The sequence below is a fragment of the Tenrec ecaudatus genome, unplaced genomic scaffold (assembly GCF_050624435.1).
Source record: "Tenrec ecaudatus isolate mTenEca1 unplaced genomic scaffold, mTenEca1.hap1 Scaffold_353, whole genome shotgun sequence".
In the NCBI taxonomy this organism is placed as follows: domain Eukaryota; kingdom Metazoa; phylum Chordata; class Mammalia; order Afrosoricida; family Tenrecidae; genus Tenrec; species Tenrec ecaudatus.
Window position 1 is genome coordinate 247,534 of NW_027459077.1, and position 26,578 is coordinate 274,111.

Sequence of the window (26,578 nt, forward strand, 5' to 3'; positions counted from 1 at the left end):
AGTTAAGGCCTGGGGAGTCCCAGGCCTGGGGCTGCCAAATTCTAAGTGCTGGGGCGCTCCATTCCTGGGGCTCCTTAGCCTAACGGCTGGGGCGCCACATGCCTGGGGCTCCCAAGACCTAATGGCTGGGGCGCCCGAGGCCTGGGGCTCCCAAAGATTAAGGTCTGGGGCAACACAGGCCTGGGAGTCCCTAAGCCTAAGGGCTGGGGCGCCCCAGGACTGGGGTCCCAAATCCTAAGGCCTGGGGCACTCCAGGCCTGGGGCTCCTAAAGCCTAACGGCTGGGGCGCGCCAGGCCTGGCGCTCTCAAAGCCTAAAGGCTGGGGCGCCACAGGACTGGGGCTCCCTAAGCCTAAGGGCTGGGTTGCCCCAGACCTGGGGCTCCCAAAGCCTAAAGGCTGGGGCGCCCCAGACCTGGGACTCCCAAAGCCTAAGGGCTGGTCCCCCCGAGGCCTGGGTTCCCAAAGCCTAAGGGCTGGGGCGCCCTACCCTGGGACTCCCAAAGCCTAAGTGCTGGGGCTCCCCAGGCCTGGGGCTACCTAATCCTAAGGGATGGGGAGTCCAAGGCCTAGGGCTCCCTAAGCCTAAAGTCTGGGGCGCCCACCTGGGGCTCCCTTATCCTAAGTGCTGGGGCGCCCAGGCCTGGGGCTCCCTAAGCCTAAGTGCTGGGGCGTCCAAGGCCTGGGACTCCCAAAGCCTAAGGCCTCGGGCGTCCCAGGCCTGGGGCTCCCTAAGCCTAAGGGGTGGGGCTCCCCAGTCCTGGGGCTCCCTAAGCCTAAGTGCTGGGGCGCCCCAGGACTGGGGTCCCAAATCCTAAGGCCTGGGGAACTCCAGGCCTGGGGCTCCTAAAGTCTAACGGCTGGGGCGCGCCAGGCCTGGCGCTCTCAAAGCCTAAAGGCTGGGGCGCCACAGGCCTGGGGCTCCCTAAGCCTAAGGGCTGGGTTGCCCCAGACCTGGGGCTCCCAAAGCCTAAAGGCTGGGGCGCCCCAGGCCTAGGGTTCCCAAAGCCTAAGGCCTGGCGCTCGCTAAGCCTAAGGGCTGGGGGGGCCCAGGCCTGGGGCTCCCAAAGCCTAAGTGCTGGGGCGCACCAGGACTGGGGTTCCAAAGCCTAAGGGCTGGGGCACCCCAGACCTTAGGTCCCAAAGCCCAAGGGCTGGGACGACACAGGCCTGGGCCAACCTAAGACTAAGGGCTGTGGCGCCCCAGGATGGGGCCTCCCGAAACCGAAGGGAAAGGGGCGCCCCAGACCTGGGGCTCAAAATGCCTAAGGGCTCGGGCGCCCGAGGCCTGGGGCTCCCAAATCCTATGTGCCTGAGCGCCCCAGGACTAGGGCTCCCAATGCCTAAGGGCTGGGGCGCCCCAGGCCTGGGGCTCCCAAAGCCTAAGGGCTGGGGCATCCCAGGCCTGGGCCTCCCTAAGCCTAAGGGCTGGGGCACCCCAGGCCTGGGGCTCCCTTAGCCTAAGGGCTGGGGCGCCCCCGGCTTGGGGCTCCCTAAGCCTAAGGGCTGGGGCGTCCCAGGCCTGGGCCTCCCTAAGCCTAAGGGCTGGGTCACCCCAGGCCTGGGGCTCCCTTAGCCTAAGGGCTGGGGCGCCCCCGGCTTGGGGCTCCCTAAGCCTAAGGGCTGGGGTGCTCCAGTCCGGGGGCTCCCTAAGCCTAAGGGCTGGGGCTTCCCAGGCCGGGGGCTCCTTAAGGCTAAGGGCTGGGGCGCCCCAGGCCTGGGGCTCCCTAGCCTATGGGCAGGGGCGCCACAGGCCTGGGGCTCCCTAAGACTAAGGACTGGGGCGCCCTAGGCCTTGAGCTCCCTAAGCCTAAGGGCTGAGGCGCCCCAGACCTGGGGTTCCAAAGCCTAAGGGATGGGGCAACCCAGGCCTAGGGCTCCCTAAGCCTAAGGGCTGGGTCTCCCCATGCCTACGGCTCCCAAAGCCTAAGGGCTGGGGCACCCCAGGCCTGAGGCTCCCAAATCCTAACGACTAGGTCGCCCCAAGCCTTAGGCTCCCTAAGCCTAAGGGCAGGGGCGCCCCAGGCCTGGGGCTCCCAAGGCCTAAGGGCTGGGGCACCCCATGCCTGGGGCACCCTAAGCCTAAGGGCTGGGGCACCCCAGGTATGGGGCTCCCAAAGCCTAAGTGCTGGGGCGCTTCAGGGCTGGAATCCCAAAGACTAAGGGCTGGGGCGCTCCAGGCCTGGGGCTGCCAATGCCTAACGGCTGGGGTGTCCCAGGCCTGGGCTCCCTACGCCTAAGGGATGGGGCGCCCCAGGCCTTGGTCTCCTAAAGCCTAAGGGATGGGGCGCCCCGGGCCTGGGGCTCCCAAATCCAAACGGCTGGGGCGACACAGGCCAGGTCCTCCCTTATCCTAAGGATTGGGGCGCCCCAGGCCTGGGGCTCCCAAAACCTAAGGGAAAGAGGCCCCCAGACCTGCGGCTCCTAAATCCTAAGGGCTGGGGCGCCCCAGGCCTGAGGCTCCCAAATCCTAAGGTCTGGGGCGCCCTGGGCCTGGGGCTCCCTAAGCCTAAGGGCTGGGTCACCCCGGGCCTGGGGCTCCCAAAGCCTAAGGGCTGGGGTGCCACGAGCTTGGGGCTCCCTTACCTAAGGGCCGGGGCATCCTGAGCCTGGGACTCCCTAAGCCTAAGGGCTGGGGCGCCCCAGCTTGGGGCTACCAAAGGCTACGGGCTGGGGCGCCCCAGGACGGGGTTTCCAAAGTCTAACGGCTGGGGCACCCCAGGCCTTAGGTCCCAAAGCCCAAGGGCTGGGGCGACCCAGGCCTGGGCCTCCCTAAGACTAAGGGCTGTGGCGCCCCAGGATTGGGGCACCCAAAACCGAAGGGAAAGGGGCGCCCCAGACCTGGGGCTCAAAAACCCTAAGGGCTCGGGCGCCCGAGGCCTGGGGCTCCCAAATCCTAAGGGCCTGAGCGCCCCAGGCCTAGGGCTCCCAATGCCTAAGCGCTGGGGTTCCCCAAGCCTGGGGCTCCCTAAGCCCAAGGGCTGGGGCTCCCCGGACCTGGGGCTTCCTAAGCCTAATGGCTGGGGCTCCCAAGGCCTGGAGCTCACTAAGCCTAAGGGCTGGGTCGCCGCAGGCCTGGAGCTCACTAAGCCTAAGGGCTGGGTCGCCCCAGGCCTAGGGTTCCCAAGCCTAATGGCTGGGGCACCCCAGGCCTGGGGCACCCTAAGCCTAAGGGTTGGGGCGCCCCAGTCCTGGGGCTTCCAAAGCCTAAGGGCTGGGGCATCCCAGGCCTGGGCCTCCCTAAGCCTAAGGGCTGGGGCACACCAGGCCTGTGGCTCCCTTAGCCTAAGGGCTGGGGTGCCCCAGGCCTTGGGCTCCCTAAGCCTAAGGGCTCAGGTGCCCCAGGCCTGGGGTTCCAAAGCCTAAGGGCTGGGGCACCCCAGGCCTAGGGCTCCCTAAGCCTAAGGGCTGGCGCTCCCCATGCCTTCGGCTCCCAAATCCTAAGGGCTGGGGCGCCCCAAGCCTGGTGTTCCAAAGCCTAAGTGCTGGGGCGCCCCAGGAATGGGGCTCCCAAAACCTAAGGGAAAGGGGCCCCCAGACCTGCGGCTCCCAAAGCCTAAGGGCTCGGGCGCCCCAGGCATGAGGCTCCCAAATCCTGAGGACTAGGTCGCCCCAGGCCTGGGGCTCCCAAGGCCTAAGGGCTGGGGTGCCCCATGCCTGGGGCACCCTTAGCCTAAGAGCTGGGGCACCCAAGGTATGGGGCTCCCAAAGCCTAAGTGCTTGGGCGCTCCAGGCCTGGGACTCCCAAAGACTAAGGCTGGGGTGCTCCAGGCCTGGGGCTGCCAAAGCCTAAGGGCTGGTGTGTCCCAGGCCTGGGGCTACCTAAGCCTAAGGGGAGGGGCGCCCCAAGCCTTGGGCACCCTAAGCCTAAGGGATGGGGCGCCCCAGGCCTTGGGCTCCTAAAGCCTAAGGGATGGGGCGCCCTGGGCCAGGGGCTCCCTAAGCCTAAGGGCTGTGGCGCCCCAGGCGTGGGGCTCCCAAAGCCTAAGGGCTGGGGATACCCGAGCTTGGGGCTCCCTAAGCCTAAGGGCTGGGGCAGCCCTGGCCTGGGGCTCCAAATCCTAAGGGCTGGGGAGCCCCGGTCCAGGGGCTCCCTTCGCCTAATGGCTGGGGCGTCCCGGGCTTGGGGCTTCCTAAGCCTAAGGGCTGGGGCGCCCCAAGCCTAGGGCTTCTAAACATAAGGGTTGGGGAGTCCCAATCCTGGGGCTCCCAAATCCTAAGGGCTGGAACGCCCCAGTCAGGGGCTCCTTAGCCTAAAGGCTGGGACGCCCCAGGCCTGGGGCTCCCAAGACCAAATGGCTGGGGCACCCCATGCTTGGAATTCCCAAAGCCTAAGGTCTGGGGCAACCCAGGCCTGGGATTCCCAAAGCCTAAGGGCTTGGGCACCCCAGGCCTGGTAGTCCCTAAGCCTAAGGGCTGGGGCGCCCCAGGCCTGGGGCTCCCTAAGCCTAAGTGCTGGGTGCCCCGGGCCAGGTGCTCCCTAAGGCTAAGGGCTGTGGCGCCCCAGGACTAGGGTCCCAAATCCTAAGGGCTGGGGCGCCCCAGGCCTGGCGCTCTCAAAGCCTAAAGGCTGGGGCGCCACAGGCCTGGGGCCCCCTAAGACTAAGGGCTGGGGCGCCCCAGGCCTGGGGCTTAAAAAGCTAAGGCCTGGGGCGCCACAGGCCTAGGGTTCCCAAAGCCTAAGACCTGGGGCTCGCTAAGCCTAAGGGATGGGGCGCCCCAGGCCTGGGGCTCCCAAAGCCTAAGGGCTGGGTCGCCCCAGGCCTGGAGCTACCAAAGCCTAAGGGCTGGGGCGCCACGGGCCTGGGACGCCCTAAGCCTAAGGGCTGGGGCACCCCAGGCCTAAGTTCCCAAACCCTAAGGGAAGGGGCAACCCAGGCCTGGGCCTGCCTAAGACTAAGGGCTGGGGTTTCCCCGGCTTGGGGCTCCCTAAGCCTAAGGGCTGGGGTGCTCCAGGCCGGGGGCTGCCTAAGCCTAAGGGCTGGGGCTCCCCGGGCCTGGGACTTCCTAAGCATAAAGGCTGGGGCTCCCCAGGCCTGGAGCTCGCTAAGCCTAAGCATCTGGGGTCTTAAAGGCTGGAAGATAAACAGGGGGCCATGTAGATAAGAAACAACAAAGTCCACATGGAAAAAGCACACCAGCCTACACCAACATGATCGCTGAAGACAAAGCGGGTGCATAAGCACATGTGAGCATGTTTTCTTGATGTGCACTCACCCTTTACATACAACTCTCTTATACATACGTGTTTCTGTGGATTTGTTTCTCGAATGCACCCAGACTAACATAAGCAGCGTGGAACGCATTTTAGAAGCCTAGACAAGGGCAGGGCAGGATATTCAGAGGGACTGGATCCAGAATTAGAGAGGAAGGAGCCCTGGTGGCAAAACGGGCTGTTAGCTCCCTGTCCCAAGGGGGACAATGAGACTGCTGGCTCCCATGAACATTTACAGTCTTGAAAACTCCATACAGGGTCACTGTGGTTGGAATCCACTGGACGGCAGTGACCTTTTGGGATTGAAGGTGGAAGCCACCAATGACTTCCTGCCATTGAGCCAAGGAGCCTCCGGAGAGTGTGTGAACTTCTGGAATGCAGTGAACAACCTCTGCACATCTGCTTTTCGTGCTGCCCAAGTCATGCCCTTGGCCTTTGCTTAAACATATTCATCCAGAAGTGAACCATCACAGCTGCTCCCTCGGGAAGCTGGGGGCTGAGCTCTCTGGTTCCACTCTGTCAGCATTTCTGGTCCGGGTACCTCCCCTCTGCCCCGGCACAGGCAATGTGCTTTTGGAAGCAGTGCTCCCTGGGTAGTGGGTGTGATTTGCCTCCTCTGGCCTAACATGATGAATGCTGAGAGGGGGTGGATACTAGGGGGTTAAACTCCCTGAACTTTACCTAGCCCAGGGGAAAACTTATTATTTAAAGTAAGCTTTAGACAGAATCTTTAGAAAGAGAAATGGTTAACTTTATGTACACAATTACTCCCCAACACATAGGCTCAACCTCATAGGCTGTGGATGACCTTGAGCAGGTGCTCAGTCACAATGGGTTTCTATCAGGATTGAGAGTTCAGCTCTCTCAACTCTCCAACTGGTTATTAGCACCATAGTCTCGTTTCTATTTTTGTATTTACTTTGTTTTGAGGGGGAAAAGACTCCCAATCCAACTATATTTTATTATGAACTCCTTTGCTAAGTTTTACACAAGAAAAAGGCACAAACTGCTGTTCTGGATGAAGGAGAGCATCCGCATGAGGCCACAATGGTGTCGGAAGGACCCACAGCCACAGTGACTTAAATAAAATGACACCCATTCTGTCCTGCTGACTCTGACTCATAGTGACTCTGTGTAGGGATCCTGAAGTTGCTACCTTTACAGGAAGCAATAACCTCATCTTTCTCCTGTGGAATGACTAGTGGCTTTGAACCAGCAACCTTGCTCTTAATAGTCCAACACTATCCAGCATTACCACCTGGGCTCCTGAAAACTTAAATAAGACATAGAAAACAAACAACTTTGTCACAAAATTGTGACTGAAGACAGATCAATTCATGGAGTTTCAGGAGGGCCTGTGAGAGCATGAGCGGGACCTTCATTGGGATGTGCACACTACCGTATATCGTTGAGTGTGGCCCGGGGAGTGGATGCAAGCACACTGCCTGAGGGACAAGCTTTCCACTGCCAGTCAGCAGTAAGAAAGAACTCAATGGTGGCTGAATCTGTGGCCCCTCAAAATGGATGTAGGGTCTCCACATAGACTCTCACTGTGAGCCACAGCCTATTGCTCAAAATTTAAGCTCAAATACGACTTAAACGTCAAACATTCTGTTTCCTTAAAATAGGGTACTGCCAGGAACAGCTAGAAGTCTGCATGACCTATCAGATCTCAACGCCGATCTCAAATCACTTCACATGATCCATTCTACCAGGCATGTCAAGGACAACTAGAGGTCTGCATGAGCGAGCCCAAATCGCCTCCTCACTTACCCATTCCAGAGGCTGTGCCTGTATAACCTATCGACTAACACATTCCCATATGCCGTGGTTATGAAACCAACCATCATGCTGGAATAAGGACCAATCACGATGCAAGGGTCAGGGTCAGTGGGAAAGCAAAATAGGGGCTGAGGGGAGCCAAGAGGGGTCGCTTCACTCAATCCCTAAACCTGATCTAATGTCACTAGACTGGGGTCTTCCTCACATCTCAAGGGCACCCGATTCATGATTGAAGTGAATTGTGCTTATTCAATCTTTGTTCTGCTTGCTGTTTTGCTGTGCTGCATCCTCTTCTTGCTTTTTTGTGCATGGCTCCCTCTGTTGTGGTGACAAATGGCTTGAGAGGGATTTGACATAGGGAGAAAGCCCACCCACATCAACTGTCACCAGAAGCAGACACTAAGTCCATTTCTCTCACCTCACAGAACTATGCACACCAGACACTGGTAGGGCTGTCTGGGAGGGGAACACTTAGTGCAGTGGTTTTCAACCTGTGGGTTGCGACACCTTTGGGAGTCATATGACCCTTTCACAGGGCTCACCCAATTCATAACTGTAGCAAAATTACAGTGATGAAGTAGCAAGAAAATCATTTAATGGTTGGGGGAGGGGGGCATCACCACAACAAGAGGACCTGTATTAGGAAGGTTGAGAACCACTGCCCGAGTGTGTTTAGGACTTTGCTGCCCTCAAGGTCATCAGACATTCCTGAAGGCAGAGCCACTGCAGGAAGCCCTTCTGGGAAATGCCCTGAAGACAGGTCTCAACCAACTCCACCCTCACCCTCTGAGATCCTAATCATAGGACGCATGGAAATGCTCCCTGCCTCTTCGAAGGCTGTAAGTCCATGGGAGCAGAAAGCCTCCTCTTTCTCCCTTGGAGTGGTGGCTGGTGAGTTCAAACTGCTCACTTTCTGGCTAACATAACCCACAGACCAGCTCCCCCTGAGCTCAGTTTGGTTTGCCGCACAGCACACATTGTTTGGAACCTTCTGAAATAGCTATGCACATGTGCAGGTTGGGGGGATTTCGCACAAGATGCAGTTTTCCACCCTCTCTTGGCAAAAATAATTTTTGCAAAAGGCTTGTATTCTCTTCTGGATCTGAGTAGCAGCTACTCTCATGAAGTCATAGCACATACATCCATGCTACAGTCCTCCCAACTCCCTAATGTCTTACGCCGAGTCTGCTCCATGCTTTTCTGTGTCCTACATGGCAGCTGTAGGCACCCAAGGCATGGGCTCTGCAGCCTGGGTCCAAATCTCTCCTTCCCACTTCCTCACTGTGTGGTCCTAGGCTCATGACTTTATCATCCTGTGCCACTGATTTTTCATCTGTAAAAGGAGGCCAAATAGAGTCCACACATAGGCTTGTTAAGTGGAATAATTGAATTATTATACACAAAAAGCTTAGAACGGTGCTTGGCATCTTGCAAATACTATTAGGTGGTTTAGCATAGGGACTGGGTCATCCATTACATATGCTCAGGTTCAAACTTCCGGCCAGGAAGGGGTGGTACACCTAGGTGGGCATTACACCTGGATTGGCCCATCTGGGCAAGGTGAATTCAATCCAGCCATTGGGGTTGACCATGACCGTCAACCATGCCTCCCTATGGAGGAATTGAAAAGGCAGGATCTTGACCGCTCCGATGTCTCCCTTCACCCACTTTTCTGTTGTCTGTCCCCCAGAGAGGAGGTCACATGTAGATACTTGTAATCAGTTCCCTCTTTCCAATCCACCCTCCCACAACCCTCTCAGTATCACCACTCACAAATTATCAAGGTTTCTTGAGGGATGGGGGAGCGGGGAGGGAGGGGAAAAATGAGGACTTGATGCCAGGGGCTTAAGTGGAGACCAAATGTTTTGAGAATAATGAGGGCAATGAATGTACAAATGTGCTTTACACAATTGATGTATATATGGATTGTGATAAGAGTTGTATGAGCCCCTAATAAAACGATTTTTTTAAAAAGAAAAAAAGGCAGGATCCCGGAGCCCACTGAGTGACTTTCTCTCTAGCAGCTTCTAGGTAGGCTGTGCCCCGTGAGGGGCCCCGAGGTGCCTGTGTAAACCTGAAACTTCTTCTCTCAAAAAACCCACTTGGATCACAATCCAGGCTTCGAATTGAATTCTTTCTCGCGCGAAGCCAAGGCCTGAGGTATATCTCTCCCAGGAGAGATCTAACAATAGTATCTCTTATTATAGCATTAGGAGCCCAGGTGGTGTAGTGGACTGTGCATTAAGCTGCTAATCGCAAGGTCGGGGGTTTGAACTGACTAGCCCGTCCGTGGGAGAAATATGAGATTGTCTATTTCTGTAAGGCAGTGGTTCTCAACCTTCATAATGCCCCCACCACCCTTTAATACAGTTCATGTTGTGGTCACCTGCAACCATAAAATTATTTTCATTGCTACTTCATAACTGTAATTTTGCTATTGTTATGAATTGGTTGACCCCTGTGAAAGGGTTATTTGATCCCCAGAGGGGTCGCGACCCACAGGTTGAGAACCGCTACTGTAAGGATTTAAAGTCTCAAAACCCCAAAGGGGCAGTTCTTTGTCCTATTGGGCCGGTATGAGTGGGAGTCAATAAAATGGTAGTTAGGTTTTTTTCTGCATCAGTATCAGATTCTGGTGGCAATCTCAGTCATCACGCATTGTGGTCTGGTTTGAACTCTGGTAGATCTGTGGGAAATGACTGCCCTGGTTTGAGGTGAGGGTCACGGTGCTTCAGTGGTAGATCTCTCATCGTCTTTCACCGGGAAGACCCGGGTTCGATTTGCAGCCAATGTGCCCCAGACTGTCAGTGAAAGTTTGTGTGTTGCTATGACACTGAGCAGGCTTCAGTGATGTTTCCAGACTGAAATAGAATAAGGACGAAAGACCTGATTATCTCCATCCACACATCGACCTATGGCCCTCCACGGTTGGCTTCCCTTCCCAGCCCTGGTGATAGCACAGACTGGCATAGTTTGCTCCGCTTCCCATGAGGTGCCCATGAGAGGCTGACTTGACAACCACGGTCAAGATCAACAGCTTGAACTCCTTTCTGGGTCTACAGAAACAAGAACAACCTTCTGAAAGGAGGTCGCATTGCTATTTGGGACTGGGAGAATGCCTTTGTGACAAGGATTGTGCTCTGGATCCCAAAGGCGACTTTTAAACACAGCCACATAGCAACTCCGGAAATTGCCATAGTAGAAGCCAGGTTAAAAAAAAAAAAAAGTTCTACTGGCTTGCTCAAAGGAGGCCAGAGTTGGATGGGGGTGGGGTGGGGTGGGGTGGGGTGGGGTGGGAGACTCCTCTAAAAATGAACAAATTTGTTTCCTTACATATTTGTCATGTCCTTTGGGCCTGAAAGAAAGGGGGGAAAAAGCAGAAGAGAGGAGGAAACGGCGACTGACAGTCTCTTGTTGGTATTCCCACAGCATCCCCTCCTTAGGCACTTGCTGCCATCTCATCCAACTCCACTCAGTATATTTTCACCCAGCAATGATGCAGAAATGTCTGTGTACTCCAGTGTTATTGTAGTCGGGCAGCGTTTACGGGTTTGACTTTCAACTCAGCATGGCAGGACGTCTAGAAGCAATTATAACCAGCACCTGCTCTGTCTGTGCGGCGGGCAGGCAGTGACGGATCCCCAGCTTCCAGAACACTAGTGCCCCCTCCCAGCTCAGGATAATGACGGTGACACTCGGCCTCCTTGTTGTCTGGGGGAGCTCTAGGAGCTCTCCTCTGAAACCTCATATTATTGGCATTTCTTTGAGTGAGCACATCAAATTAGTGACTGTAAAGGAAGGTGTAGGAGATGATTATTGGTGACAAGACAAGCCTCAACCACCTCCAGAGAGCATGTCTCCTAAGTGCAAAGTATGGAGAGGGAGGAAACAATTGACCACAAATGGAATAGGCTCTGAGTCTCGCCACACAATGTATGTGCATGGTCACTGAGGCGCCAACATTATGGCTGGAGGACGGATATGGTTTGTGCAGCCGTGATTGCCATCCAGAACGTGCCGTGCTATTGTGAAAAACGATTTTTTTATTCTGAGCAAATCTCTGCTTCCACTTGCTTTAATGCTTCGCCAGAGAGCCAGGGACTCTGGGAGGGGTGGGGACGCACAGGGCTGGGCTGACCTCAGGAACTCATGTGTAAAGGGCTTTTTCTCACTTGGAAGCAGGCTGGGTTCACAGCTGTTCTTTCTGGTAAAGCTTGTTTCTGAACCTTGCCACGTCTGAGTCCGAAGAGGGAAATGAAGGTGACAAATGCTGCGAGGAGCCCTGGGCACATCTTGGCTATGGTCCTGCTTAAGTCTGTTTCATTTGAATCCCAGTTTTACCTTTCCTCCTTTCTGGGTTCCGAAGCATCAGATGGGTGCCAAACGCTTCCACGGACAACTAAAGCTGAACAAGGTGCAGGCAGATGAAGAGCAACGGGAGGTTGGTGTTTGGGAGAATGAATACTTGGGCTTCCTAGGCCGGTCCAGCTGGTGGTTAGAGCCCTGTTTCAGATTCCACTGAAATCTCCTAGTGTCCAAGGACCAAGTGGCTCCTAAGTCCAGAATTTCTGTTACATGTCTCACCAAGGAGAAGCTGGGCCCAAATGCATTGAAGAATAAAGCAGGAGCTTGGCTTGTGAATCCACTCTCTGATTCTGAAATTTCAAAGGCTCCGTGCACAGACATTTCAACACTGAAAGCACAGCAGGGAAAATCAAAGACTTGGGCTTCCTCCTTGCCCCTCTTTTAGGGCTTTTATGGTTTTCCAAGGCGCCTCCTAGAGCCGAGTGTTGTATAGGTCATGTTTAAATATGTCGTAGTTCTGAGGGACTTGCTGTTCTGCTTTCTTTTGCAAGGAGACCCGGTTTCTTGTCTTGTGGCCAAACACAGAGCACAGATGTCTGTGGGCCCCCTCCCTTTCCCCTGACCTTTGCTCTCTTCTCTGGATACCCTACTGACCTGTTCTCCCTTACAAGATCTGAACTGCTCACACACTTCGTTAAATTCTCATCCTAGCGAGAAGCATCCGAGCATCTTATTAGAGCCTGTATGAGTTCTGTTCTGGATGCCTATTTGTGTAATTTCAGGTCTCTGGCATGGAAACGTCCCATGCCCACAGACCCACACAGGTAATATAAACTCCAACAGTAGTTTAAGGTTTAAGGTGGTCACAGGGAACACTGGGGCCCGTGTCTCCTGGTGAACCCCTCAGGCTAGTTCCATCTCAAAGTAGCCATGCAGGAATGTAGACCGGTTAGGTAGCAAGACAAGGGGTTGTTCCTCTCCATGCTTAGGGGGCCCCCTACAGGAGGTTGGAAGCCAATGCGGGCTAAGCCCAAGCCAGGAGAGCTTAATTGACGCCTCCCAGCTGAAAACCCTTAAAAGGCTGGAATCTGGAGACCGCCGCCCCTTCCCTTCAGCTGCTTCTCTGCCTTCCACTCAGCAGGGCTGAGTGTGCAGTGTCATAAGGGTGCCCGTGTTCAGTTTAGTGTAACGCCGGAACCTTCTTCTCTCATGTATATAAACCCACTCGGATTACCAACCAGGCTTTGGTGTGAATTTCTTTCCAGTGTGTAGCCAAGGACCGAGACATTTCCCACCCGAGAAACCTAACAGACCCAGACTTACAATAAACCCATATTTTTATTTATAAGGCAAGAGGTGACCAGGTCTAGACAATAATGGTGAAGAGGGCCCTGGGTTTGAGAAAGATTCTGAAGTAGAATCCATAACCCTTAGAAATGTATTGGCCTTAGGGGAGGGGCAAAGAGGGCTGGATTGAGAAAGTCTCTGGCATCCAGTTCTGACTTGACTTCTGGATCCTGAATCCTTCAGGGCCATGACCTTGCCCTCCAGCCAGACCTTCCAATAGCCATCTTCTCAGAGCCTTGTTAAGTTCTCATAATACATTACACCTGCCATCCTGTGAGCAGCTACCAAACCCAGGCACTTTTTTCAAAGACAAGCTCGCTCTCTCTACCCCTAAGAGCAGGTAGTTTGGGGATGATGGATATGAGATACCACAGAAGACAAATCTGTTATCTTCCATGGTGCACAAAACATGCTGTCACAACCAGGACTCGTGACAATCCCTCAGTTTCCTAAATTGCTTCACTGCTACTTTTTAATTAAGCCTCATTAGATTGTCACATATTGATAAGAGGGATGACCCTGAACTAGATGCATAAATTAAAGCTATCCTCATCCTGTGCTTTTATATGAATGTGTTAATTATTTTTGTCATTAGGGAGAATAATGGAGGGATGGAGCAATACCAAACGGAGTTTGACAAAGTGAATCCGTCACCCAGTGAGTCTGCAATTAACACCAAGGGACAAAGGTAGGATTCCCTGTAATAAATAACCTTCCTCCCTGATGCTAATGGAGACCCAGCAGGACCCACTGTTGTGTTGTCGCAGTTGTACACGGGCCCTTAGAGGAGACAGAGCTGGTGTTTCAAACGAGTCTTGTTTGCCCCCAGTTGGCTCACACATTTGTTTTTTAAACGGCATAATCACTAACATTTAAACACAGGGTGATGTCACGTAACAATCTGCAGCTTCTGAGAAATGGAGAGGCCCGACTTTGCTGGTTGACAGTGCAGAGGGACTGGGGGAGCAGTCAGATATGGTGATCAGAGTTTGGAATCCTTGCTTTCCAAGTACATGTGTCAAGGAGTTCAAGGGTTCAGAAATTTAGGAGGGAAGTTCCAGAAGACAAGTTTGTGTGGTCGATAATAAACCAATATAGGGGTTGAGATTTCAATCTGTTGGCTATTTATTTTGTGCTTGGTAGCCAACCAGCCCAGAATTCCTGACCTCGCCGACCTGTGAAACAAGGACCATTCCAGAATGACATAGAAGCAAGCACGGAAGCGAGGGCATCCATTACCCCGAATGCGTAGGGGTCAGGAACTAAGTGCTTTCTGTAGAACAGCTCCAGAAGGCAGACCTTTGGCTGGAAAACCTGTTAGGGAGCTAGCATAGGGACTGGCAGGCCTATTACACATGCTCAGAGGTCCAAGCTACCGGCTCATGAAGCAGTGGCTCACTGCATGCTCAGAAGTTCAGGTTTCCAGCCAGGAGGGGGAGCTATGCCTGGGTGGGCGCTGTACCTGCATTGGCTCACCTAGGCCAGGTGAATTCAATTCAACAATTCAGCCAATGGGGTCGACCCACGTCATCGACCACGCCTCCCTAACCGCTCATAAAACTCACGGGGATCCCAAACCAGGCCTCGGCGTGAGCTGTTTTTCGCGTGGAGCTAAGGACCGAGGCACACCTGTCCCCGGAGAGGTCGAAAAGAAGTGGAGCTGTGTGATTCGGAGCTATGAGGTAAGCCGGCCCCAGGAGTGGGCTCTCCCATGTTGGTCTCACGGATTGGGGGCCCCTCTGGGCTCCTTTTACCTCACCACCCTCGGGAGATTTGTTGGGTTGAATTCACGGTGTCCGTCTTTGCGCCGTTTCTTGCTGGTGTCCGTCTTTGCGCCGTTTCTTGCTGGTGTCCGTCTTTGCGCCGTTTCTTGCTGGTGTCCGTCTTTGTGCCGTTTCTTGCTGGTGTGCGGGACTTGACGTGCCTGCTTTCCCGGGAACTCGCCTGCCTTCCCGGGCTGCATTTGTGAGGGGGCTGGGAGGCTGCTGCCTGGAGGCTGGGAGGATTTTGACTCCCAAAGCCTTCTTGAGGCTCAGTGTATAAGGTTTATTTGGACGTGAAAACGGAATCAAAGATGCAATTAACGAAGTTTTAGAAGCAGGCCTTATTGAGAAGCTTGCGGGCGGGTTCAGCAACTCAGGGTATTGAGCTATTGAAGCCGCGCAGGGGGAAAAAATCCTGGCAGCGTTTTTATGCCCACTGCTGGCAGGCACAGCTGGGGAGGATCAAAGCTGGCGAGGATCTGCGCACACAGGTGCTTCAGAAGGGAGAAGGTTGTTAATCTTACCTATATGTCAGGGACGCGTGGAGTGACCATATCTTCAGAAAACATTCTGGCTTTGGGACGAGCTGGTTCCAGGAATTTGGGGTTGAGCAGGGGAGGGGAGGTCGGTTAGGGGTCAGCCTTGAGAGCTAAGATGGAGGTGCAGGACTCAAAATGGAGTCTGTTGTGCCAAGACCGGACATTTTAGACTGTGCCCTATAGGGAAAAGGGATGTAACCATTTCTGTAACTGCTTCCTGTGGGTAGTGGGTAAAAAGCAAGGGGAGGGGCTTTTCAGGCAGAGTACTGACAGTTGCGGCCTAGCACAGGGTGGAGAGGTTGGTATTGCTGGTGAACTGCTATACGGGTAATTTCGCGGAGTCGACTTTGCCGGAGCTGGATGAGACAAGGAGCAATTAAGAGCAAAATTATAACTAAAATTATGGGTCCTAGTATGGGGGCTAGGAAGGAGTACAGAGAAGAGTTCCACCAGGAGGAAGATCCATCTGTTCTGAATCTGTTGTTTTGCAGCTCTCGGTTTAGCTTGTTGAGGATCTGGACTCTAGTTTCCACAATCCCCAGTTTATTGATATAATAACAGCCTTCCTCCTGGAGGAAGAGGCAGGTAAAGCGCGGTGGTTCTGCAAGGCAACTTGGGCAACAGAGGTTATTTGTCTTTGCAGGGAGGCTAGAGACTTGGCAGAGGCATCGACTGCCAGCTGGAAGCATGCGGTAAACTTGTCTGCTGTGATGATAGTGTCCAAGGGCTCCGCCGCTGAGTCCTACTGCAATTGCTGCTGAGGCGAAGGAGATTCTCACTGCTATCGGGAGAAAAACTGCTCTTTTAGTTTGACGACTGTATACTTGGATGTATTTGTCCTGGAACTCAGCCGGAGTGTATATAGGGAGCTGCGGAACCAGAGTGATGGGTAGAGGTAGAATTGATGTTTATATGCATAGTGAGTGTATGGTTGCACCAAAAGAAAATTTTTTCTGGCCCTGTAAGTGGTTTGGAGGGGATTTGAGTGACATTACATGTCTGTGTCGATGGATTGGAGTAGCAAAAGGGCACTTGAGTGTTTTCCGGTTGGATGTACAGAGTGACGTTGGGGATGGTTATGGCTTTTGTGGTCTTTACGTTGGATGAAAATGACAGGGCAGGACCTGGTACTGCTACCAGAGGAGGGCGTTCTAGGGCCGCACACATGAAGCAGGTGGAGAGGTTGCCTAGTCCAGCAAAGTGGCGATGGCCAGTCCCTGCTGTAGCAGGGTGAGCCAGGAGAAGGGAGACTCAGAAGGTTTAGAAATTTAGTTAGTGAGTTGAAGGTCTTGGATCTGAATATTACGGTGGATGGTGGATTGGACCTGGAGTAGCGACCTCCATACATACAGTTTGGCGTCCAGAAATTTCTCTTGGCGAGTGGTGCACTAGGCTCCTGGAACCGGAGACGTCCACCGGCTATCCCAGGGGTCTGGGATTGTGAGAGTGTATTTAGATTGATGGTAGTAGAATCATCCCTGGGGACGAAGGGAAAGGTAATGTATCTGGCAGGAAGACCAAGGACACCCTACATTTTTCTGCATTCACTTTTTTGCACATTGGGTAGTTGCCTTCTGGTCATACAGGAAGCGTTTTAAAATCAGTGAAATTTAAGTATATGGGTGCTCTGCCCCCTGTGGGTGGGCAGTTAGCGGTGGCCAGCAAATAATCATAACACTTAGTGCAGGCGTAATTGGTATAGTTTTCAGTCAAGTAAAATCGCCAGGCAAAAGGGGAAATTATACTACGTTTAGCTGGCTGGCTTGGTGAGGTGAGTGAGGCAGAGAGACATAGGACCAGTAGACTGAGCAGACCACTGGGAGCCATGGTCAGAGTTTACTGCCATCTGGACTCGGGACAAATGTACCCAGGAATCTAGTCTAAGAACCTTGATTGCTGAGGGAGTGGTAAGGGACAGTGTAAGGGCCTTTCCACCGGGGTGCTAAGGGTTTGGGTGCAAGGGATTTAATTAACACAGCATCTCCAGGATGCACTGGTTTTTGGTGATCAGCAGAGGTCAGAGAGGGTTCAGGGATGGCAGAGTTGGCGTGTTGTCTAAGAAGGTTGTGGAGCAAGCACAAGTATGGAAGGTAAAAAGCTAGCAGAGGACAATCGGTTGCAGGAAGAGGCGAGAAAAGGAAAGGTTGTCTGTAGAGTATTTTGAAAGGACTGAGGCCGGACGGCTCCTGAGGGGCTGCGCCAAGGCGAGTATAAGAGCAAAGGGTAATAGTTGAGGCCAAGAAAGTTGCAGTTCTAGGGAGAGTTTGGTGAGCTGTTGTTTTATGAGACTGTTAGCTCGTTCAACCTTACCAGAAGACTGGGGGTGTAGGCTGCGTGGAGTTTCCAGCAGATGCCCAGTGAGGCGCAAACTGCCTGCTGCACCATAGATATGAAGTCTGGACCATTGTCCGACTGAATTGAAGCAGGCTGGCCAAAACGAGTAATGAAGTCTTGAAGAAGGTGAGTGGCGACTATGCTTGCACTCTCAGAGGAGGTGGGAAAGACTTTGATCCATCCTGAAAATGTGTTCACCATAGTGAGGAGATACTTAAACCGCTTATGCTTTGGCATGTGGGTAACGTTTATCTGCCAGTCCTGTCCCAGTAGGTGCCCTTACATCTGGTGGAGCTGTTTATGAGGGTGTTGAGCTTTCTGGCTATTGGAGAGGGCACCGATGTTGCATTTTGCATGTACTGTGTTGATAGTACTCCATAGTCCAGTGGGGTGAAATATGGGGTTAGAAACGTGTAGAGAGCTTTTGGCCCGATGTGTGGAGAATTGTGAATATTGGTGATGATTGTTTCCTGTTGTAACTTTGGGAGAATGAGTAAGTTCTATTTGTGTACCCACCATTTTTGTTGAGGAAGAGAGCAATACTGGGTGTTTTCCTGTTCAGTGTAAGTTGGAGTGTAAGTGGGAGGTAAAAAGCATACTGAGCTAGGAGCGGGAAAGTTGTTGGGCTAAGTCAGTAACAGGATCTGCAGAGTGGGAGGGAAGGGGAAGTAGGGCCTGAGTGAGAGGGCGAAATGGAGAAGGTAGTCCGCTACCTGGAGCACAACCCTGGGCTCGGCGAGGGTTACCGGAGTCGAGGAGCCAGGGCCTCTTCAGTCCATGAACCCCAGCAGCTCCATACCTTGCAGCTATGTGTCTGGAGTTTCCAGGATCTCGGCACCTCGGCTTTGCAGAGCCGGTGGCAGAGCCAGGGTCGGGCAGTTCGACTTCCAGTGGCCTGGCTGTTTGCACTGCGGGCAAGGCTTGGTAGGAGGCTTGGGATTGGGGCAAACTTTTGCCCAGTGGCCGACCCGGCCACATTTGAAGCAGGCTCCTGGCGGTAGGTGCCGGCTCCCCTGGGGAGCGTGGCGATGGATGGGATTGCCTGCCGGCCTTAGGGCTGCTACCAGGGCTTGGGAATGGAGGCTAACCATCTGTTGGACCCTCACCTGGCAAGTGGCCTCAGCTGGCTCCTCCCAAGCGTTGAAAACTTTAAATGCCATTTTTACCAGATCCTGCATAGGGGTTTCAGGGCCCTCCTCAGCCTTCTTTAGCTTTTCTTTCTGATGTCAGGGGCTGACTGGAAGGTGAAGTGAGAGGCCAAAATAGAGGCCCCACTTTTTAGACCCTGGGTCTAAACGAGTGTACTTTGTGAGTGCCTCCTGGAGGCGGTTAAGAAAAAGAGCAGTAACTTCTCTCAGTTTTTCATAGTTGACAACCTTGTTGGAGACTGTTTCCAGACCTCTAATGAGGTACCTGAGCATGAGGTTTCTATAAGGAAGATCAGACGCCCGGCCGGGCTGGTAACTCCAACTGGGGTCCTCTATTGGGATGGCATGCGCCCCCAAGGGGACATTAGGGTCGATAGCGTGGTTTTTTTTCTGTGTACGTTCCTCGGCAGTAAGGGTAGAAGCAAGGATCATTTGGATGCCATGCCAGGTTAAATCATACGTTTGGGAAATGTAGGTAAATTCTTTAATAAACTTAGAGGGCTCTGCTGAGAAAGAGCCCAGGCGGGTCTCTATCTGCGACAGGTCCTTTAAGGAAAAAGGGACGTGGACTTGAATGAGTCCCTATACACCTGCAACCTCTCTTAATGGACAAAGGGCAGCTGGAGGATTGTGGAAGCGGGTATGAAAGGCAAGCGGTGAGGACAGGAGAGAGCGATGGGATGGCGCAGCGGGCGGGGTAGACTGATAGAGCAGCGGAAGAGGCGCACTGAGGAGCTTGGCTGGATCTTCTGGGGTTTGAATGGCAGGTTCTTTCTGCTGAGGAGATAGAGCTAACCGTATTTGGCGGGCGGAACAATGGCTACAGAGGTCAGGGCGGGAACGCAAGTCCCAAAAAGCCTGCACATAGGGGACTTCAGAATCCTTACCAGTCCTCCTGCAGAAATTGTCCAGGTCCTGTAGAACGTTGAAATCAAAAATGCCCGTTGGAAGCCAATGTGCATGGTTGTTAAGCTGGGACTGGGGCCAGGCAACTTGGGAGAGAAAAACAAGTATTTTCTTTCACAAGGTCTGAGTGAGAGGGAGAGACTCATCAGGGCAGCCATAGACTGATTTTGAACGTAGGCAAGCGCCGTGCCTAAAGGTCCTGGAGATTTGGGTGGCTCTTAGGGGACCCCAAAAGAAGTGGGGAGCCGCACACCTATCCCGGGTTTTTGGCACCAAAACACAAGGTCTATTTGGATGTGAAAACAGAATGAAAGACCCAATTAACGAAGTTTTAGAAGCAGGCTTTATTGAGAAGTTTGCGGGCGGGTTCAGCAACTCAGGATATTGAGCTATTGAAGCTGCGCCGGGGGAAAGAATCCTGGCGGCGTTTTTATGCCCACTGTTGGCAGGCACAGCTGGGGAGGATCATAGCTGGTGAGGTTCTGCACACACAGGTGCTTCAGAAGGGAGAAGGTCGTTAATCTTATCTATATGTCAAGGAAGGATGGAGTGACCATTATCTTCAGAAAACATTCTGGCTTTGGGACGAGCTGGTTCCAGGAATTTGGGGTTGAGCAGGGGAGGGGAGGTCGGTTAGGGTTCAGCCTTGAGAGCTAAGATGGAGGTGCAGGACTCAAAATGGAGTCTGTTGTGCCAAGACTGGGACACAGTGTTGTGCCGCGGCTCCGGCAAGCAGCAGGCCTGGGGGCGCCTGCGTCCACCCCTGTTGGTTTGGGCAGGACTCTGGCTGGGTGGCCGGCTCCAGGCTGGCTTTCGGCTAGGCCGCAACCTGCGGCCTCCATTTTCCCAGCCACGTGACTCCACTCTCAGGCAGAATGGCACCACCTGTGTCTGTTGTAGCTACACTCCATTCCCAGACAGCAAACCGCCCAGACTGCCGGAAAGTTCAGCAGAACAAGTTTCATTTCCTGCGCAGGGACCAGACCATCAGCTCTCTTGAGGGGAGACTGAGCGGCCCCCCAGTCTAATTTTCCAAAGGTTTTTATACTTTTGCAATGTGCAGGTGTGCAAGCAGGCAGAGCTCAGGAGCGGGGTATTGTGGTTAGCCATTCTTAGTTGAACCAAAACTGCTCTGGTCCTTCTCGCAAGCCTTCTGAACATCCATTTCCTTCTGTACGTTCCCTTGGGCTACGTCTGCACAGCCTAACTCCCCAGTATCAGCTAGTTCATTGGCAGTTCATAGCTAGTTTATTTACCATTCATAATGGCTTCTGAAAGCTCAAAATGACTTCTCTTGTCAAGGCTATTTAAGCTTTGCCCAGAGCTGCTATATTCTCTCCTGTTCTTAGCCAAGTTCAAATCATTGAATCTTCGGTAGCCAGCCCAGTGTATGGTGGGCTCAGCACTAAGAGTTTTGTGGCTTGTACTTTCTGTGTAAGGAATGCCACTAGCTTATTGGTTATTACTGGGCCAAATGTGAGGCTTAGCAGGAGGAGGATTAGGGGCCGGCTAGGGCCGTTCATAGGGTAGTTAGCCAGGCTGACCAATTAAGTAGCTTTTCAAACCAATTGGTTCCTCCATTTCTTTTCTTGACTCTTTGTTCTAATCCTTTCCTAACCAGGGCTCATCTATCTTTATTGATTCCCGAATGCTTTGCATAGAATTAGTTTCTCCCAATGCTGTGCACAGCATTCCTTGTTTCCAAAAGAGCAAGTCAAGCCCTCGGCGGGTTTGCAACACAACTGCCACAAGGGAGTCTAGGGATCTTTCTAAATGGGAGACAGGTTTTTTTTTTAATCCCTGTAGATCTAAAGCAATTTGCTGACTAAGAATCTGATAGTTTAAGTTTCCTTGTATTAAAGCAACTGACCCGACTGCAGCTAATCCCATAATCCCAAGCCCTGTTACCAGTGGGACCAATACTGGGGCTCTTTGAACTCATCCGGAAATTCCAAAGTTATCCCTACACCTCCTTCACCAGAACACAGGTACCCTTGAGGACTAACATGCACTAGTACACAAATACCCGGGTCTGCTACTAATACTGGGGAAAAGAGACAGGGTGTTCGTCCTGTGGAACAAGTAAAGCAAGTACTCATTGGAGCAGATAACAAATTAGGATCAACATTTGGTTCAATGGGAACAGCTTGAAGGCAAAAATCTCGATATCTTGATATATTAAAGGGATACTTAGATGAATAAAAACACAGTCCTTGCCCTTGCAAATCTTTTAAAGTGAGCTTAGACTTGAGTCCATACTAACATCACCTATAGACTGCCGCTTTGTGTAATCCTTTTTACTAACATTTCTAATTGGATTACACTCTGTACCAATAGTGCTATTTGTACCTGTGCCTACATAGTAAGGGGAAGCAGGGTTCAGACAAAGCCAACAATCAGCTGTGAGGTGAGGATCTGAGTTCATAAATTGGAATAGAGCATCCCGAGAATCAAACACAGAACCTTGAGGTGGCTCCTGAATGAGAAGGGCCCTGTGAGTTGGGCTGGCAGTGAACGGGAAAGTTACTGGAGAGTCTGGAGGGTGCGGCAAAGGAATCTTAATGACACCAGCTGTGGCTCTTCAGGATTTATCCCGAGGTTTGGGCCTTTGTACGGATGGCAGGTTGCCATATTTTACTTTGCTGGATAGAAAAGGTTTTCCCGGGATCTCTATCATTTACATAATGTTGAATTCCCCATGTTTTCCCAGGGAACCCAATAACGCTTGAATCCAATTCTTATTGGGTTACATTTGGAAACCATACACGTAGTGGGATCAAACCCTTCCAACGTGAGTCTCATTCTTGTAAAAATAATAGGGTCATCTTTAACAAGTTTCCACCCTGAAAATGATAGTTTCACAACCCCAAGCTGCACAATGATAATGTCCCTCCCCTTGGCAGTTAGGGAGTCCATGAGCCGGGCATATATAGACATGGTTTGTTTGGAGCCTTCTTTCTATAGAGGGTATTCGGCACCCATAGGACGGGATTCCAGTATAGGTCCCATTGTGCCCTTTACCTTTAAAGGATCCAGAATGCCAATTCTTTCCTAGCAAATCAAACAAATCAAAATGAAAACAGGGGGTCATACCCAGTATAAGAGGTTACATATTCACTGCTGGAGGTTAGAATAGCAGTCCACAGATGTGTTTCTGCTTGGGGGAAACACTGGGTGCTGTCAGCAATACTCGGAGAAAAACAATTAAGTTCTGTAAAGCCTTAATTTTGAGGGATTTTCCGTCTTTCTGGGTGTCCATCTTTTCAGGATATGCTCAGGGTTGGTTTTTTTTTTTGTTTTTTTTTACTTATGACTGATGAATCCACGGCCCCCTCCCCACTATTTTAACAGCAGTTGGTGTGTTGTAAGAATCACTTGGTATGGGCCAGTCCACCTAGGTTCTAAGGTGTCAGGTTGGTGCTTCTTTACCCATGTCCAGTTTCCTGGTTGCACGTTGTTGGCTGCCTGTTCCCTTTCCCTTGGTTAGGCCCAAAATGAAGGTGTCAGAGCAGATGATTTGTCTCTCACCTGTTGCACAGCCTGCAGGCACTCGATGAGGGAACGATTAGTGACTTCCATTATTTCTACTTCCTTCAATCTTGGGAGGATTTGGGGAAGGGCTGCCAAACATAAATTCAAATGGGGTCATGCTTTTCACATAGGGAGTGCATCGGACTTGAAGTAGGGCAAAAGATAAAGTAAGGATTAACCCAGTTCTCACAAGGTCCTAAATGCAACTTAACGAACAATTCCTTTAGGGTTCTGTTTATTTTTTCTACTTGCCCTGAAGAGCTTCCAGTTAATATTTAGAAGCATTGCTAAGACTTTAGTAATTTGAGCAATAAATGTTGGGCCATTGTTGGACCCCAAGGTGGTGGGAAGGCCAAATCTAGGGACAATTTTAGTTACTAATAATTTACACACAGTGGCAGCAGTTTCCTTCTTTGTTGGGAAGGCTTCCACCCATCCAGAACAGGTGTCTACGAACACCAGCAAATATCGGTAGCCATACTTTCTAAGTTTGATATACATAAAGTCCACCTCCCAGAATTCTCCAGGACTACTACCTCGAGCTCGTGGTTGGGGTTGCTCCTTTTCTTTTTGGGGTTGTTTACCCGAGCACAGTGCAATCAACGGTGGGTGACATCTGCCACCCAGTGTCCAAGCCTGGGTATGTAAAAGTGCCTGAGAAGCAACTGAGACAGTTTAGAGAGGATCCCAAATGCATACCTTCATGTAGTCCTTGAATCAGATCTCTCCCAGAGCTTCTGGCATGAATCTTCTTCCATCAGGATGGAGCAGCCACCCTGGATGCTCCCAGTCTTTTTGGCAGGCCAGCTCTTGGCTTATCTTTAGATCATTTTCTGAGTATGTAGGTTGTGGCTGTAACACTGGGGATGGCATGGTCACAGCCACTACCTTGGGGATTTGTGGCATAGTCCTGGCATTCGAGATCCACCGGTCCGGGGGACTGGTTAGGAGTGGTTCAACCATAGGTCCCCCTGCCACAGCAATATCCTGTCCCAGTGTAAGCTTCCTAGCTTCTATGACTAGGATGGCCGTGGCAGCCTCAGCTCGCATGCAGCTCAGCCATCCTGCAGCTACAGAGTCCAGTTTCTTTGAAAGATAGGCCACAGGTCTCTTCCATGGCCGCAAGTTCTCAGTTAGCACTTCTTTTGCTGTGCCTCTGGCCTCACATAGACAATTGGAAGGGCTTTACTCTGTCTAGTAGGGCAAGAGAGGTTGCCCATATGAGCGACTTTTTAAAGGATTCAAACGCTTGTTGTTCTACTTCAGTCCATTTAAGTTCTTTTTCCTTTCCCCAGTACTTGCATATAGGGGTTTCGTTGTTTTTGCAAATCCCAAATTCCACAATGGACAGTACCCCACAGCTCCTAGAAACTCTTGCAACTGCCTCTTAGTCTCAGGGACTGGGATTTTGAGGATCGCCTCAGTGCGGCTGGGGGACAAGGTCCGTTTTCCCTCCTCCAGTTGGTAGCCTAGGTATACAGCTTTATGGACACACAGTTGAGCCTTTCTTGCAGATACCCTGTACCCCAATGGGCCAAGGACTATTATCAGGTCCTTGGTAGCCCGTTGGCATTCCTCCAGGGTTTCGGAGGCCAGGAGGAGGTCATCTGCACACTGGAGCAAGGTGGTTTGGGGGTGTTCCTCCTTGTGTCCCTGTAAGTCTTCACTGGGTTGATGTGCAGGGGACACGGGTATGGAGAACAAAGCATCCTTTAAGTCCAAAACAGTATAACAAATTCAGTTTGACGGGATAGTACTCAGGAGGGTCTCGGGGTTTGGCACGTGGGGTGGCCCGTTTCTATCCTCTCATTTGCCTCTCTGAGATCCTGCACCGGTTGGAAGTCCTCAGTTCCCGGCTTCTGCATGGGCAGCAGGGGAGCATTCCATGTGGACTTGCAGAGGACCCAAATGCCTGTCCTCTTTAGTCTGCAAATGGGAACAGAAATACCCACTTTTGCTATCCAGGGAGTAGGGTTAGCTTGACACACCGGTGTAGCTGAGCTCAGAAGTTGTACGACCCCAGGCACCTGAAGTTCAGAAAGGTCTGGCAGGTTGTTCTCTGCCCAAACAAAAGGAATATCTTTTAGCGATTTATCAAGAAGTTCCTTTGAGCAGGTCTCTTCTGCTCCTTGATAAAACACATATCACTCTGACATTGGAGCGGTGAGCAAAACTTTTGGCTTTTCAAGTTCAAGGGTTAAGGTGGTTGTAGCAGATGAGAAAGTAATTATGGCTGCCATTTTTCATAATAAGTCACGATCAATTAGGGGAAAGGGGCATTGAGGCATTACCAGGAAGGAGAGTGTGTGTAACTAACTGTCTCTTGTGCTAAATCTGTTATTCTGGCCGTTGTCCATGGGTGTGCTTGGGTCTGCCCTGGGGCCCCTGTAATGAAAGCCTTTCCTTTTGACAAGGCACCTGTAGTCTTTTCTGAAACCAAGAAGGTGACCCCTTTGTCCACCTAGAAATTTACTGGCTGGCTCCCTACATGGAGAGTGAGCATGGGCTCTTTGGGGTCAAGTGAAACAGAGCCTGGACACCTTTATTCAGCTTCGAGCATTATTGTCTGTAGCTTCGATTTTTCTAGGCGAGGACTAGGCCCGTTCCCTCTAGTGGTGGCTCGTCTGCCTCTCCTGGGCTTTTCAAGGCACTGATTTTTCCAATGTCACTGTTTTGTATAGTAGGTACATGGATACTTCCTCAGGACTAGGCGAGTGAGAAGCGGGGTATTAGGGTTAGCCATTCTTAGTTGAACCAAAACTGCTCTGGTCGTTCTCGCAAGCCTTCTGAACACCCATTTCCTTCATGACATTCCCTTGGGCGACGTCTGCACAGCCTACCTCCCCAATATCAGCTAGTTCATTTACACTTCCTAGCTACTTTATTTTCTTTTCATGGTGGCTTCTGTCAGCCCCAAATGGCTTCACTCTTGTCAAAGCTGTTTCAGCTTTTCCCAGAGATCCTACACAGTCGCCATTGTAGCCGAGAGGTAACAGGGTCTGTGACCATGGCCAAGATGGCACCCACCAGTCCAAACATGTGGAAGGGCGCTGCCTAGGGAGCTGGGTGAAGAGGCCTGGGAGTTAGCCCTGCCTGGTCCCGGGAGCCAAAAGTTTCCCTTATCCCCTCCATTCCCTTTGCCTTTCTCCTGGTTTTTCAAACAAGCTGCTCTAGCCCTATAACGCCAAGCACAAAATTGTCATAATTCTTAATGAAAACGTATCTGGTACCCAAATTATAGATGTGACAATTTGGTCACATTTCAAAAACACTGAAAATTTTATGCTTTTAAAATATATTTTGAATGCCATATATATTGATAACTATGAAAGTAAAGAATAGAAACCAAAAAAAAAATTTTCCTAAATTTAAAACTTGAGGCGTTATAGGGCTAGTGTTCTTCCAGATTTGGTTTGTTCCTTCTTACAGGCTGGTTTTCCGTGGCCCAGGCTTAGGCCAATGGCGTTCGGAAGCCTAGGCGGAGTCACTGTTACCTTTAGGCTTTCAGTGATGCTGCTTCAGGCACTTTTGGGGACAGCTCTTACTTAATACACAGCTCCTCTGCCATGATGTTCCAGCCAGAAATTCCAATTTCCCTTAAGGTTCCCTGAGCTGCCACGTGTCCCTTCCCTTCAGAGATTTGAGCATCAGCCCCGCCAGCAGGCGTCTTGGAGGGCCTTGGAGCCATCCCAAGCAATGGTCCTCCTAGC

General features: G+C 52.0%; 1 protein-coding gene across 1 annotated transcript in view; it reads left to right on the plus strand.

The window, feature by feature from the left end:
* The window catches only part of LOC142436488 (thyrotropin-releasing hormone-degrading ectoenzyme-like), a 246,916-nt gene extending 233,625 nt beyond the window's left edge, over positions 1 to 13,291 (plus strand). The window contains exon 7 of the transcript XR_012781968.1: positions 13,243 to 13,291. The gene's annotated coding sequence lies outside the window, so the exon portion shown is untranslated. The remainder of the gene's footprint in view (positions 1 to 13,242) is intronic.
* The last annotated feature ends 13,287 nt before the right edge of the window (positions 13,292 to 26,578 follow it).